The 13,000-nt window shown below is 33.0% G+C and overlaps 1 pseudogene; it reads right to left on the bottom strand.

The window, feature by feature from the left end:
- Positions 1 to 916: 916 nt before the first annotated feature.
- Positions 917 to 9,342, bottom strand: LOC126879233 (hydroxyacyl-coenzyme A dehydrogenase, mitochondrial-like; annotated as a pseudogene).
- Positions 9,343 to 13,000: the final 3,658 nt, after the last annotated feature.

Genomic DNA, 13,000 nt, shown 5'->3' with positions numbered 1-13,000 from the left:
TTATATTTCAGAGATGAATCGATTTCATTAACTGCGAATTTCTAGTACGGGTCATATGCGTCCGTTTTGGGTAGGTCAACGGTTATTTTATCGCATAACATTTTTGTCTTTCATTTTTAAGCATTTTTGACTCTATATTATAAGTTATGAGGTATTCTAGTACTAAAAGTTACTCTTGCTTTAAGTTGATAAAATACACCGTTTTTTTTTTTGAAATTTTTTTTCAATTTTTATTCAAATTCAAAAAATGAAAAATTTTCAATTCGATTTTTCTAGAAAACCGTGTGTCCTACGGACTTATACCAAGAGTACCTTTTAGTACTAGAATACCTCACAATTTAATAATCCAGTGTCAAAAATGCCTAAAAGTTAAACACAAAAAAGTTATGTAATAAAATAACCGTTGCCCTACCCAAAACGGACGCCTATGATCGGTACTAGAAATTGGAAATGGATGGAATCGATTTATCTCTGGAAGATAAATATACGTATCGATTTTCGTTTTTCTAAATTGAAGTGTTCTGGAAGTATTTAAGAAAAACTAATTACAAGAAGCCATCTTCAAAGAGCTCTAGCTCCTTTAGGAAGCATTTTCGGACTAGACAAATTGAGCTAAATTGTCTTAAAATTATCTGAAGAATCTCCTGTCTTCGTTTGTCGGTAGAGTTTCTGGACACCCTGTATATAAATATAATGAGCAGTCTGGACAGCGAAGTCACGACGCCATCTTTTTTTCGTTGTTCGTTCTGTCTCACTCTTACAAATAGTAAAACCCAATAATAAAAAATCCAAACAAGGATGTTTGAAACTAAAACATATTTCTTGGGAATGACGACTATGCGGCTTTGTCTTTATTTTCTTTTTTCTATTAGTTCAACTTTAATCCACTATATTGAAGGATTTAGGAAAAAACGAATTAATACAAATACTATTTATTTTAAAAAGATACTCATACAATTTTTTTACATAAAAAAACGCAGTTTATGCACAAATATAATATAAAAAGATATATAATAAACAAATTATTATGATGTACAATATCATTTCTGCCGACTTTAAGCACACCCGGTGTAAAACTGAAAGAAAGAAAATGTATAACTTAAAGAAAAATTGTGTATTGTTAGTAATTATTTGAATAATTTAGCTGATAGGTTTCTTTGTAGAATCTATTAGAATTTTTACTTTAATCTCCACCAATTGTTGAGAAAAAGGTTAATTGAATGCTTTCCTCTAATAGCCCGATCAAAGAACAATCTGACCAAAAAAAATAAAGAAAGGATGAACATTTGGGAATAGGTAGTTGAAATTGTCTATTATTATATAAGAAAAAGTTTACAATTCTACATCTCCTCCATTTTACAAAAATGAAGGGGAATACCCTTCATGAAGGGGAAAATAAATAAAACTTAAATTGGATAAAATGACTAATTCTAAACAACTTTTCTTCTATAGTTTTTTCACTAAGTCAATACTTTTCGAGTTATTTGCGAGTGAATATGTTCATGTTTAACAAAATAAAACATGTTTTTGGACGGTTTTTTGGAGATAACTCAAAAAGTAAGTATTTTAGCGAAAAAAATATTCCTTAGCAAAAATATAGCCCATAAAAAATTGAAAAAAATGGTGTATACATGAGGTTTGTAGACCCAGTAGAAGCAGAGTTGCAGCTAATGAAAAGTAGGTTCTTCTTCGTCAAATTCCAAATCTTATATTTCAATGTGAAATAACCCAAAAACGGAGCACTTCTAGGAGAAAATTCGTTTTAACTTTTTTAAAGTGTTTAAAAAAAGGTTTATTTTTGTTTTTTAAAAAAACTTGTAATATTAAAAGTAAGTTAATTACGCTCAAAATATTGTTGGTCCCTTTTATTTTTGGTAAAAAAGTCGCGAAAATCAACCCCTAATTAGCATCACATGTACATTTTAACATTACCGCTTCACAAGTTACTTTGTCGATGTATTATTTATATGATCTGTAAGTTTCATCGGTTCAAAGTGCTTCGTTTTGAAAAAGCTGTAGTTAAAATGGCTTGAACGAGTAACTAATCACGAGTTTAGGCAAATTTTGAACAGCCATAGCATAACCAATTTTTGTCTAACAAGAAAACAAAAAATCAAAATTATTCAAAAAAGCAAAAAGTACATTTTATTACTCTTTGAGATTTTTGGTATTCCTAATTGTTTTTAAGTTAATTCCATAAACAATTACGATTTTTTTTCAAAATGAAAAAAAATGTTTTATTTTAAACCCAATTTTTTTCAAAACTGAGCACTTTGGACCAATGAAACTTATAGATAATATAAACAATACATAAGTAAAGTAACTTGTAAAGCGGTAACGATTAATTTTATTTGAGAAGCTAATTAAAGGGTGATTTCGCCACTTACTTTTAATGTTAGAAGTTTTTTTAAAAAACAAAAATAAACCTTTTTTTAAACACTTAAAAAAAGTTGTAATGAATTTTTCCCGGGAAGTGCTCCGTTTTTTGGTTATTTCACATTGAAATATTCGATTTGGAATTTGACGAAGAAGAACCTACATTTCATTAGCTGCAACTCTGCTTCTATTGGGTCTGCAGACCACACGCATACACAAGAATATTTTTTTCGCTAAAATACTTACTTTTTGAGTTATCTCCGAAAAACCGTCCAAAAACATTTTTTCTTGGTTAAAAATGAGAACACATTCACTCGCAAATAACTCAAAAAGTATTGACTTCGTAAAAAAACTCTATAGAACAAAAGTTACTTAGAATTAGTCATTTTATTCAATTCCGGACTTATTTTGAACGTATATTTTTTCACCCCCGAGAAAAAATTTTTCACCCCGTATTTTCCAACACAGTTGCGATCACAATGTCCAACACAATGCGATACTACACAGTACCGGAATACAGTACAGGAATAAGCCCTCGTTTATCTTGCAAAACCATTCTATAAAAACAAAGCCACTCATTGGTCAACCCCTCACTGTGTACTCCAATTTTAATCTTGTGTGACTATATTCTTTTTTCAAACAAAAAAAAGGTGTGAGAAAGCCGTTTTGCAACAATAGATGAGGTAATGGCTGAAATTTCATACTATTTTGAGGAGCTCTAGCAAAATTATTATTCAAAAAGGATGATCAGGTGTCTTATCAGTGTATTGAGCGAACAAGATATTGTGTTAAAACTTTACATTAAATTCACGCTTAGATATAATCTATTATACTGGACACCCTCATAATAAATTCCGGATACACCAAAGAAATAAAAAGGTCAGCCATGTCCATGGCCAAGCGAGCATGACAAAGCTCACCAAAATATGGAAAAGCCACAACATCACCGTGGATACAAAGACTTTAAAAACCAATGAGCTCCATTTTTCTATATGGATCTGAATGCATATTAAGGTCTTTAGGACGTTGATAAACGCACTATAGATGCATTTGAAATGTTTTGCTGGCAAAGAATGTTTTTGATGGCGAATACCCTGGACCACAAGAAGAACCAACGAGTCTAATCTTTGACAGCTGCATGTAGGTTTTTGAAACATTGTGACAAAATCGCTGCTTACTTTAGTCATGTGGTCCTTAGAGATGGTCTAGAGTCTAGAGAACCTGACAATGCAGGCGATGGTGCAAGGAGCGGGAGTCCGGGGAAGATCACCAACTTGGTATGTGGACCACATTACAAAAGAGATCGGAGCTCCACTAGACCTTTGCTTCATAGTTGCAGAGGATAGAGAAAGATGGAGACAGTTTAGGAGAAATTGAAAATTGAAGGTGGCACAATGTCTGAATCGAACCACCGACAGAAAGAAGAATATATTACAACTTACCTTACATTATCTATCAGTCTCCTACTATTTCGAGTAGTTATAAAAGCCTTGACCAGTCTTACGGCCCAATTTTCCTTCTGCTACAAACTTCCTCAATATTGCTGGTGGTTCGAACAGAGGATTTTCAGGGAATTTCTTGTGCCATCCATCAATAATGAAGAGTGTGGTGTCTAAGCCAGTATAATCAGCCAATTCCAATGGTCCCATTGGGTATCCAGCACCTAGTTTCATAGCTGTATCAATATCTTGAGCTGAGGCATCACCTACAACAAAAGGGTTATATGAAATGTTGTATTTCGGGATTTTTAGGTGATTTAGGATTTTTATTAAAAAGATACGAAACCGAATCCCAAGAATAGAACAGAATGGTTGCCTAAATTGGAGAAAAACATGGGCAGAACAAAATAATTGTAATGATTAAGAAGTTTATGACATTAGACAATTTAACCTGGTTATGTTATGAACAAGTCATAATATACAAATAATTGCGATATGTACTTTTACTGCCTACACAAAAATTACAAGAAACATGTTAAAACTACTAAAGTTAAAATTGAAAAATCACTTTATAATTACAATACACAAATAAAATCAGATTTAAATAAAATAGATGTTGATGGCATAAATATTGAAGAAGTAATGAAAGTAAAATACCTTGAAATTGTACTGTCCAGCTATGAAAACCTGAACAAAGAGGTGAAGGCTCAACTACAAAAAGCAAATAGACTGGAAGGATGTCTTAATAACACGATAAGGTGAAACTAATATAAGTAACACTGAGATGAAGCCAAGAATCTATAAAGCCAGTGTAAGACCAATAATGACATGCATTAGAAAAAACCTGACACAGCCATAACACAAAAGCTACTGGAAACAGCAGAGATGAGAGTATGCACCGAGAAGAATTACTAAAATACAATTGAATAAGTGAAGACATCAGAAGAAAATGTATTGTACAGTGTATAATAGAGTGAACACTAAGTAGAAAAAAGAATGGAATAACCACATAAGCAGGAGGAGACTCATGTGGTCAAAATAGCTAGAAATAAATCACCAATTGGCAGAAGAATCAGAATGCTAGATAGTAAATAAAAAGGGGCAACTAGGGGCATGATCATGGTATTGTTTCATACATAGTTTATTTTGTTTTGTAAATAAAGTTTTAGCAGACTTACCTCTCTCAAACAGTTTGATAGATTCAGCTAAATAAGGCACCAAAAGCCTGTTAACCACAAATCCAGGGGTGTCTTTGCAAGTAATACAGACCTTCCCCACTGATTTACCCCATTCCATCATGGCTTTGTAGGTTTCTTCGCTAGTTTCTGGAATCCTAATTACTTCCAACAGCTTCATCACTGCCACTGGATTAAAGAAATGCAGTCCCCCAAATTTATCCTTCCTCTTTGTGACCGAAGCTATTTCCGATATAGATAATGAGCTGGTGTTGGAAGCAAATATTGTATTTGCAGGAGCAGCTTCATCTAAGCTCTTGAAGAGTTTGTGTTTGATATCAATGTTTTCAACTATGGCTTCCACGACAAGGTCAGCATTGTCTAAAGCTTTTAGGGGATCCGGACAATATTTAACTCTTGCTATAGTTTCTTCTACAAACTTTTTGGCAGCAGCTGCATCTTCTTTATGTAGCTTTTTGGCAACACGGCCCACACTTGTTTGGATGGAAGTTTCAGATTTTTTTAAGATGTCTGCATTTAGATCCACCAAGGTAACGGATTGACCTGCTTGAGCTGCCACCTGAAATAATAATATTATGTAGTAGTGTAATGGTATCACCCTTCAGAGTTCCTAAACCTTCATATACCTGGGCAGAGAGCTAAATAGTCAGCTAGTACATGCTGTAAAATGTACAGCTAGTACAAAATGCATAAAATACTCTGTAACCCCAAGATATGAGTCACAATAAGATTGAGAACACTAAAATGTTATGTGTGGTCTCTATTACTATATAGCTGTGAGACCTGCACATTAAAGCAGTATGACGTCAACAAACTGAATTCATTCAAAATGTGGATGTGCTGCATAAAAATAAGCTGGACCCGCAGAACTATGAATGGAGAAGTACTGGAAATAATCAACACACATCGTCATCTGGTCAATACAATCAAAATTAGACAGACATTACATCTAGGACACATAATGTGCAATAGGGAATTTGAGCAGCACCAGGTAATGTTAGCAGGCGAAATCGAAGGTAAAAGGGTATAGGAAGAAAGAAAAATCCTGGCTCCGAAACATCAGAGATTGGACCCACACAACAGGGAATGACTTAATTCATCAAGCCCAGAACAGAGAGAAATTTGCCATATTGAACGTCAACCTCAATAGACAAGGCACTTAGGAGGAGGGAGTGAGATTAATCAATGTATTCATTTATTTACACTATTAGAACCACATAGAAATCTGCACAATGTTTTTTGTTTTGTTTTGGCTTTAAAATTAGCCCATGCAGTCAGAAACAAAGTAAGTTATTAAGTCTAGCTTTTTTATTTTTAATTTTTAGTGTAAGGTTATCTCAGACTGACCGTCCAATTTGTTATGATTATTTGTTGTTACAACTTAATTTTAAACTGAAATATGAAAAATAAAATAAAATCTAAAACATGTTTATCATTTAGTGCCAAAAAATTCATAACATTGTAGGGACTGGAAATGTTTAAACTTTTTCGATTTTTTCTATGGATGTCTGTACATCTTTGCAAATTTCACAAATATTGTTGTCAATTATATTTATTTTGTATAAATGGGCCAGAGAGGCCCATGTCCAATGGGCTAGATAGGCCCATGTCCAAACTTCATCCGGGAGATGGTTGTTATGGAACTTGTCCGATAGTTATAATTTGTAAACCAGTATTTTTTCAATGATATAACATCTCCCAACTGTACGCTTTGTCAACTTGTTCATTGTATGCGATTCTGAGTGTGCTTATACCCAAACAAAAATCAGTTTTTTTGTATCTTACAAATTTTACTTACATTTGAGAGAGCAACGTTTTTATTTTGGCTATATACTTAAGTATGAATACATGTGGAGTTGATATGCAAATGTGATTGTAAACTATTTAAAACTGAAAGGGAATCAGAAAAAATTATGGAGTATGTAGTATTACTCTCTATTATAAATTCTATAGCTTTCATGTTTAAGAAATGTGCATTGTACTTGCAGTGGAACAATAAATGACACGCCCATGCCATACTAAAGAATCTTTTGATGCACCTGTGTAAAAAAGAGTGTACTTTTTTTATTTGTTTGATATCTGATTGATTACACCCATACCTCGCTTTACGGCCTAGATACGTTCCACAAAACTTGGCCGCAAATTGAAAAGCTGTATAACGAATCAATTATTCTAATACAAATTCATATAAATTCAATGGGATCGGTTCCAAATTTGTTAAATATGTTAAATGTAACATACTCCAAAAGCCAACAAAAATCTATAAACAAAAATGAAACAACTTCATGTTACATAAAATATGTGTATGTATGCACACATTTTTTTAAATGGCTTTAATCTGAAGAACGATGAAGAAATTTCATGGTAACCTGCAGATGACTGCCGTCATCATTTTTCGCTGGTAAGGATGGACCTGGCTTAGAAAAATTGTCCAACATTGTTTGTGTTGACATGTTGTCTATTTTGTTCTTCAGTTGTTTATAACAGCTAATTCCTCGAGAAACTTTTGCGTTACATTTGACGTCAGGATCGTTTTCAAGAAGGATATTTATTCCTTGTTCGAAATAGGAAAAGCTTTCGACAAATGTTTTGATGTTAGCTGTTTGGAAACAACAGGCTCTGCCTCTTCATCAAGTGCCAGTTCTGTTTACAACTGAGTGAGTTCTTCAAATGAAGCGGGTTCCCTATCAGCTCCAAGTAGATCAAGCACATCTCGTTCGTTCAAACTTTCAAAGCCGAGATTATGTGCTAGATACAAAATGTTTGGCCTAATTTCAGGAAGGATACTAACTTCTGCTTCAGTAGGATGTGTACTTTTACACATTCTGGCCATTTTTTTTTCAAAATGCAAATATGTTTTAATGTCTTCTTTTTAATTGCAAATTTCAAAAATTTTCTCTCCAGCTAGCCGTTATAGTGAAACATTTTAGGCTGTATACCGAAAACGTGCCTTAATTGACGAGGGTCGTTATAGCAAAATGCTGTATAAAGAGCGGCTGTATAGTGAGGTATGGGTGTATTTCAATATTAAATATGTTAATTTAGAATATCTAGGTATAATCACTCCAATAGTCAACAATAAAACATCTATGCTGACTTCATTATTGTTGTACAAGTGAAGTCTACTGTGTTTTTAAATGCGTCACATAATGGACTACACAATGTTATAATCTTCTTAAACAATTAAGGTGATATGAATCAAAATGTCTCTATCCAAAAACTGCACTTAACACGCTTGCTACCAAGCGACTTATATATAAGCAACATAAAGTTTTCTCATATACCAGCGTCTCAGCCTTGAGCTGGAGATTGCCTAAGCGTTACATGCCTCATCTGTGATTGTACATAAATTTTAAGACAATGTTGGCTCTTAATCTCTACTTTTTTAACATTACAGCTCTGCCTATGGAAACCTCTACTTCTAGGAGTAGTAATTTCATAAAATATTAAGCAATCAGATACACTGCTTGGGATCAATAGATAAGGAATAAAGAAGTGAGCAATTTTTACCAGTCTTTAGTGGGTAGAGTTCACAATGGACAATAAATATCATTGTTCTCTCTTTTCATTGGTACCTACTCCTTCTACTTGTGCCTTCTTTGACATAGGAAAGTAATTAATAACATATAATTTGATTGATCAAACTTGTTTATCAGTGAAAAAATGGTTCTTAAATGGGAAAATAAATTCTTGATGGACTATAATATAACCTCACATTTCAGAACTATTTGTCTTTATGTTTAATTTATTTTATAGAATAATTATTTTTGACCTTTGAACAAAGGTTCAACAAGTGGTTGTCATGAAACAAGCTACAGTAGGAAAAATGAAAGAATACCCATGAACGAACATATAAAACATGCTGTATTTTCCTGTCACCATGTCACACAAAAACTTGGCCAAGTACATGTAATATAATTATTATTACATGTACTTGCGCTGGGCAATTTTCTTTGTGACACGGTGACAGAAAAATAAATCGTCTTTTATATGTTCGTTCATGGGTATTCTTTCATTTTTCCTACTGTATGTAATTAAAAAATATTGTTTTTTAAGTTACCTGGGCAATTCCAGAACCCATCAATCCACCTCCGATAACTGTAACATTTTTTATAACGTTTAAGGTTGAACTGGTAGAAAAACACCTTTTAGCAATATTGGAAATAGTGGCCATCGTATAGGAAGTAGTAAGAAGTATTTACACAAACAAACAACAACTTACAACCCCGGCAAACTCCAGACAAAAACAGTAAATTGATTATTATCCACTCCACGTAGGATGGGTTGTATAACTTTGTATATTGGAGTTTGGACTTTGCACAGACTACACACATTTAACAGAGAACAATAACCACAGAGAAGCGTCACGACCGTACTTAAAACGTGTACTGTTTTTGTAGACGCATGCGTGAACCTGGTTGCTTTAAGTGTTCCCAACACATGCTAATTCCAGCTAATTCTGTCGCTCTGGTTGTTTTACGATAGTCCGTAGGCGTGTATGGTAAATACTCGACTTAACAAGTTTGTTTGAGCATTTATATAATAATTATACATAATAGTTAAAATGTCTGGTTACTCGTGTGTGGTTCACGGATGTTCCTCTGCGACAGGAAGAGGAATAAGTTTATTTAGATTTCCTAAGAATAATAACAGGTAATTGTTATTGCTTTGTAATTTATACATATTAGTTATTAGGTTTCTAATAGTCTTAATTTGACTTGATTAAATATTATTGATAATAAATCATAACGAAAGTGATTCATTTTCTTGTATACATTACCCCTAAGTAATGCATAAAAAAACTAAACTTCGTTCTGCCAAGCAACGGATATTTCAAAAAATAATAAATTTGGTGTCAGTGCATGTATTTCATAACAGACGCAAGTCTGCAAAGGGCCAACCAGGTCAAAACAGATGTTGTCCGGGTGTCATCGCATTCCAAGATATTCTATTTTTATAAAATAAAAATATATAAAGAGTTCTATATACACGACAATTTCTGATCTGATTTAAACGACGCAAAAAAATACTATTCAAACTAAAAATTGTTGGAGACATAATTGGGGCGATAATTTTGAAAATCTTAAAATTATAGCAGAACAAGACTTCAAAATTGCAAAAACACGGTTGCAAATTAACAAACTTACATTAAATTATGAAAAAATTAAATACTTATCTACCTTCTGCAGTGCAGTTTACAAAAATACTGCCAACTTTTAATTCGTTAAATATAACAAAGATTAAATATATCGATCGGAGTATACATCTAAATCGTATTGTAGTCATATGTTTTGTTAACATTTTGTTTTTTGAATGTACCTGATATCTTTAGAAACAAAGAAAATAGACGATTTTTTAGTTTAACATGTCTTTTGTGGATGGAAGGTACAAAGGTGGATACATCGATATTATATTGTAGTCTTGTGTTTTATTTCACAACGTATTATGTTTTCCGTTTTTTGCGTTATTTTTTCGGGTATTAGCGCACTTATCACCGAATATTATAGTATAGGTCCCCGTGCGTGACAAGCTTTAGGTTCTTGACGTTCGGCAATATTTGTACTGCTTAGAGCTATTTAAAATATTAAAACTATTATTATTACTATTATTTAAAATACAGAGATAAAATTCAACTTCAAGAAAAATTGTCAAATTATGAAACATGGAGAGAATTAAATGTAAAATGTCTTCATACTTTTGCTCCAAAGATATATCAGAGTCCATATATAGTCCATAAAATTTAAAAATATCTTTCTATCTAAAAATCTATAAATTCTTTGTTTAACATTTGTAGTGCCCAAGCATGGATAAAAGCTTGTAACAGACAAGATTTGCTATTTAAAATGGATTCACTATATAATAGTTATAGGATTTGTGAACTGCACCTTGAAGACAAGCTTATTTTAAAAGGAAATAGGTACAAGAAAAACATTAGTCTCTGACGCAGTACCTACAATATTTCCATGCAATATAAGCAATATAATTGACCACGGTGGAGATATTCAAGAACCACCAAAAAAGATTATCGTTTTAGGTTTGTGTACATTTCAGTTAAAAATAGTATATTGTACAACAAGTGAGAAAAAACACATATTTCTCACGAGCGCAGAAGTTTGTTGGCACGAGCCGATGGGGAGTGCCGCAAAAAAGCGAGGGAGAAATAAACTTGCGTGCATAGAAATCAGCCCATTTAAAAATTTGGTCATTTTGATATCTCGTATTTCCTAAACCTGTTGGCCGATTTAAGTGATTTCTTAATATGTTGTAGCTTGATTCTTAAACAATACCGCTGTAATCATATTATTGCTAAACAGGTAAATTTTCATTGTATACGGGCTGTACGAATCAAACTCTGTTTTTTTTTGGCGGCCCTTTTGGATTTTCTATAATGAACTCTTTATTAATAGTCAAGCACTTTTATTTGATACCCATATTGAAGTAGTTGTGAAAAATATGTAATCCGCCATTTTATAGCGGTGGACATCTTGGATTTACAATGATACTGAATGTATGTAGTGTATGTAATGTTACAAATCGGTGTAATTGTAACGATTCGTATAAGACTTTTTTTATTATTGTTTAGATTGTTGCCTATTTATATTTATAGAAATATACTCTTACAGTACTTCTTGGGTTTTTATTCGTTTGCTCCGGTATTCGACTTTAAAGGAAAAATGTACTTTTGATAGGTTTCCAAGACAAGAACAATATTGACATTCAATTTCAACATAAAGTTTCTTGTTATCGATCACGAACATTTGTCACCCAAAGAGAATTGGAACTTTCAGAGTTTGTGACATTTCCGTGGCCGTTACAATGGCTGTGTTTTTTTTTTCGATAACCTATATTAAAAAATATAATTTATTAGGAAATACCTCGACGAACAAATTATATCTTGTATCAGCCAAGCCAAAAACAAGCAGTGAATGTCACACCTACCGTAATAAATAGATATATTTTATTATTGGTCTTTCAATGCCAAAATCAGGATAAACAAAAAGGTATTTTCATTTATGGTTCCAATCCATATGATTTTCACCATTACTTTGCATTGTGCGATATATTTGCAACCTTTTGTAAATCAAAAATAATTCCATTATTATAAAGAATGCCAACAAAAGCCGGCCCTGTACGCAACTTTTTTCTCGGTGAGATATTTTATATTTATTGAAAGTCAACATAAATGTTTAATTTTATTTACGAATTTATATTGTGTGATATGCCTACTGACTATTGCTTCGATGGCCGCTCTGGTTGCTTTCTGGTTGTTGTCGGCTTAGCCACGAAAGATCAAAGGCGTGTCGTTTCTCTGTGGTTATTGTTCTCTGCATTTAATACAATACAAACAGCTGACGACAGAGGCGTATACTGTAGTAAATGAAGGGGGTATTAGAAGTCGATTATCGTGATTTTTTTTTTCGGAAACTAAACAAATCCACATCGAATGTTTACAAAATCATATGATTTAATATACCAAAAGTCTCCTGCCTCCTCGTAGGTTTTGAACGTTTAGATATTCTTATATTTATGTAATAGTGGGAAGAAGGAAATAAACGGACTTGAGCGTCTCAAATAATCATAACAGGTGACGTGACAGTGACAGATGACGTCATAGTGCCACTGCCACTGTGGCCGATAATTTTAAATGGCACATTATGGCAAGTGATATCCGTGATATCTCGTTTGAAAGGTCTCCTAACCGCTTTTGCAACGATATATTATTCCCGTATTTATTTCTACATGGTTAACCAAAATTATGTAGATAGGTATTTGGTAAACTATGATGCATGTGTAAATGGGTGTAGATTCAGAGTACGTTAGGTAATAAACTCTCAGAATCGTTTGAAATAAGCAGTGGCCTGAAACAAGGAGATGCGTTGTCACCTCTCCTTTTTAATATAATCCTGGAGAAAATAGTAAGAACAGCACAAATTAGAACAGAATTACTGGCAGTAGATGGACAAGAATTACTACTAGCATACGCGGGAG

Source organism: Diabrotica virgifera, chromosome 1, assembly GCF_917563875.1.
Source record: "Diabrotica virgifera virgifera chromosome 1, PGI_DIABVI_V3a".
Lineage (NCBI taxonomy): Eukaryota > Metazoa > Arthropoda > Insecta > Coleoptera > Chrysomelidae > Diabrotica > Diabrotica virgifera.
This window is presented reverse-complemented; position numbering and strand designations above follow the sequence as displayed.